The sequence below is a fragment of the Seriola aureovittata genome, chromosome 19 (assembly GCF_021018895.1).
Source record: "Seriola aureovittata isolate HTS-2021-v1 ecotype China chromosome 19, ASM2101889v1, whole genome shotgun sequence".
NCBI lineage: Eukaryota > Metazoa > Chordata > Actinopteri > Carangiformes > Carangidae > Seriola > Seriola aureovittata.
In genome coordinates this window covers 23,417,898-23,422,500 of record NC_079382.1, presented here as the reverse complement: position 1 = coordinate 23,422,500, position 4,603 = coordinate 23,417,898, and positions in this window count along the sequence as shown.

Below are 4,603 nucleotides of genomic sequence, written 5' to 3'. Positions count from 1 at the left end.
TGTGTGTGTGTGTGTGTGTGTGTGTGTGTGTGTGTGTGTGTGTGTGTGTGTGTGTGTGTGTGTGTGTGTGTGTGAGACCTCGGCTCCCCTCAGACAGGCTGAGGACTCAGCGTCTTGCTGCACTGCAGCAAGACGCTCGGCTGGATCTCATCACGGTCTCACAGCAGAGTCACAGGGAGTGACACTGCCACACTCACATAATGACTAACAGGCTAATAAAGAGAAATTAAATGGTTTTCTTTATACTCGGTGTAGTAAACCTGTGTGTCGTAGGGTGTTTCTGTTATTGTGTCCACCCCTGTGTGTCAGGGAGTGTGAACAGAAGATCTCTGATGTTTCTGTCCTGAACTCACATGGTTTCACTGCAGAACATCTGAAGTTTGTGCTCGGCTGCATCCCAACACTCTTCACCCGTTTCCTGTGGCAGCTGCTTCAGAGGAAACCACAGGAAGTTCTGCTTCGTGGTTCAGATGATGAACACCAGGTGGCAGCAGTGGACGGTGAGTTACACACAGCTGGAACAACTGGAATGATGTGAATCAACCTTCCAGCAGAGAGACATGTTGATCAAATAAAGGCTGTTTGGAACAAACTGAACATTAGGACATTAACAGCTGCTAATGCTAACGTTAGCTATGTAGCAATGGCAAAACTTACAAGCAGCTCCTTCATCACTCAATTAAAGTCCTGTGCAATTCAGTCATCAGAGTTTTTCTTTGAAACTCAGCAAGAGGTGGAAAATGGTTTTTGAGCTCATCAGCTTCCTGTAGAGAGTTCTGCCTCAGGACGGTGAAACTGTTGGAAATGTGATGAAAAACGCTGCTGCTGGTTTCTACCACCTCACCTTGACACACACACACACACACACACACACACACACACACACAGACACACACACACACACACACAGACACACAGACACACGCACACACACACGCAAACACACACACACACAGACACACAGACACGCACACACGCACACACACACAGACAAACCTTACATCATCATAAGCCATTGACAGAAACACACACCAATGGTGAGGTGACCAATCCCTGAGCTGCTGCATAGATGAGAGATGAAGGATTATTTCTATACATCTGCTGCCTCCATGTGCTTGCCTGAACAAACACACACACACACACACACACACACACACACACACACACACACACACTCACACACCTCTGCAGTGCAACATAAGCAGATTATTTTATTAGAACCCAGGAGTGTGTGTGTGTGTGTGTGTGTGTGTGTGTGTGTGTGTGTGTGTGTGTGTGTGTGTGTGTGTGTGTGTGTGTGTGTGTGTGAGTGAGTGTGTGTGAGTGAATATACAGGAGTGTCATCTAAAGATGAATAATATGAATAATATAATTCAAATGCTGGTTTTCACTGCAACTTCACCCTGTTCTTCTTCTTTAGTTTACTGACAACAATATTTTCTAGTTTTATCATTCTTTGAATTAATAAAATAAGTATGTATATGTTGTTGACGTTTTATGACTTTTAATGCCTTATTATATTATCAAGTTTTATGCCTTATTATACTATGACATTTTATGCCTTATTATACTATGACTTTTTATGCATTACTATATTATTTACCTTTTATGCCTTACTATATTATGACATTTTATGCGTTATTATACTATGACATTTTTTAAGTTTTTATGTTTATTGTACTTTTATTGATGTTTTTATGCCTTACAATGTTTTATGCCGTTTTTATGCCTTACTATACTATGACATTTTATGCCTTTGTACATTATAACGTTTTAAACCTTATTATAATATGGGTTTTTTGGGGGGTTTTTTTTGCCTTACTATAGTATGAAAATTTAAGCCTTATTATATTCTGACGTTTTTTGGTTTTTTTTAATATATTTTTTTGGGCTTTTTGTGCCTTTATTGATAGAGCAGTGGAGAGAGACAGGAAATGGGGAGGCAGAGAGAGGGGGAATGACATGCAGGAAAAGCCTTGTCTGATGCGGGACTCGAACCGGGGCCAACTGCAGCGATGATCTCAATCTCTGTTCATGGGGCGGATGCTCAACCAACTGAGCTATACGACGCCCCTATTCTGATGTCTATTGATATTTTTATGCCTTACTATACCATGACGTTTTTATGCCCTATTATACTATTATGTTTTACATCTAGATATACTATGACGTAATTTCATGTTTTTATGCCTTATTATACTATGACGTTTTTTGACGTTTTTATGCTTTATTATACTATGACGTTTTTTCATGTTTTTATGCCTTACTATACCATGACGTTTTGAATTTTTTTTAAGCCTTACTATACTATAACATTATACGCCTTATTATACTATGACGTTTTTTCATGTTTTTATGCCTTATTATACTATGACGTTTTTTCATGTTTTTTTGCCTTATTATACTATGACGTTTTTTCATGTTTTTATGCCTTATTATACTATGATATTTTTTCATATTTTTATGCCTTATTATACCATGACGTTTTTAAATTTTTTTAAGCCTTACTATACTATAACATTATACGCCTTATTATACTATGACGTTTTTTCATGTTTTTAAGCTTCATTATACTATGACGTTTTTTCATGTTTTTATGCCTTACTATACTATGACGTTTTTTGACGTTTTTATGCCTCATTATACTATGACGGTTTTTCATGTTTTTATGCCTTACTATACTATGACGTTTTTTGACACTTTTATGCCTTACTATACTATGACGTTTTTTCATGTTTTTATGCCTTACTATACTATGACATTTTATGCTTTGTTATACTACTCGAACCGGGGCCAACTGCAGCGATGATCTCAATCTCTGTTCATGGGGCGGATGCTCAACCAACTGAGCTATACAACAGCCCTATTCTAATGTCTGATTGATATGTTTATGCCTTACTATACCATGACGTTTTTATGCCCTATTATACTATTATGTTTTACATCTAGATATACTATGACATAATTCCATGTTTTTATGACATATTATACTATGACGTTTTTTGACGTTTTTATGCTTTATTATACTATGACGTTTTTTTGATGTTTTTATGCCTTATTATACTATGACTTTTTTTCATGTTTTTATCCCTTACTATACTTTGAAATTTTATGCTTTGTTATACTATGACGTTTTTTCATGTTTTTATGCCTTATTATACTATGACGTTTTTTGACATTTTTAAGCCTTATTATACTATGACGTTTTTTCATGTTTTTATGCCTTATTATAGTATGACTTTTTTCATGTTTTTATGCCTTATTATACTATGACATTTTATGCCTTACTATACTATGACGTTTTTTCATGTTTTTATACCTTATTATACTATGACGTTTTTTGACGTTTTTATGCCTTATTATACTATGACGTTTTTTCATGTTTTTATGCCTTATTATACTATGACATTTTATGACTTATTATACTATGACATTTTATGCCTTACAATGTTTTATGCCGTTTTTATGCCTTATTATACCATAACATTTTTAAATTTTTTTAAGCCTTACTATACTATAACATTATACGCCTTATTATACTATGACGTTTTTTCATGTTTTTAAGCTTCATTATACTATGACGTTTTTTGACGTTTTTATGCTTTATTATACTATGACGTTTTTTCATGTTTTAATGTCTTATTATAGTATGACGTTTTTTCATGTTTTTATGCCTTACTATACTATGACTTTTTTCATGTTTTTATGCCTTACTATACTATGACATTTTATGCCTTACTATACTATGACGTTTTTTTGATGTTTTTATGCCTTATTATACTATGACTTTTTTTCATGTTTTTATGCCTTACTATACTATGAAATTTTATTCTTTGTTATACTATGACGTTTTTTCATGTTTTTATGCCTTATTATACTATGACGTTTTTTCATGTTTTTATACCTTACTATACTATGAAATTTTATGCTTTGTTATACTAAGACGTTTTTTCATGTTTTTATGCCTTATTATACTATGACGTTTTTTGACATTTTTATGCCTTATTATACTATGACGTTTTTTCATGTTTTTATGCCTTATTATACTATGACGTTTTTTCATGTTTTTATGCCTTATTATAGTATGACGTTTTTTCATGTTTTTATGCCTTATTATACTATGACATTTTATGCCTTACTATACTATGACGTTTTTTCATGTTTTTATGCCTTATTATACTATGACTTTTTTTCATGTTTTTATGCCTTATTATACTATGAAATTTTATGCTTTGTTATACTATGACGTTTTTTCATGTTTTTATGCCTTATTATAGTATGACGTTTTTTCATGTTTTTATGCCTTATTATACTATGACATTTTATGCCTTACTATACTATGACGTTTTTTTTTCATGTTTTTATGCCTTATTATACTATGACGTTTTTTCATGTTTTTATGCCTTACTATACTATGAAATTTTATGCTTTGTTATATTATGACGTTTTTTCATGTTTTTATGCCTCACTATACTATGACGTTTTTATTACATTTTTATGCCTTATTATAGTATGACGTTTTTTCATGTTTTCATGCCTTATTATACTATGACGTTTTTTCATGTTTTTATGCCTTATTATACTATGACGTTTTTTGACGTTT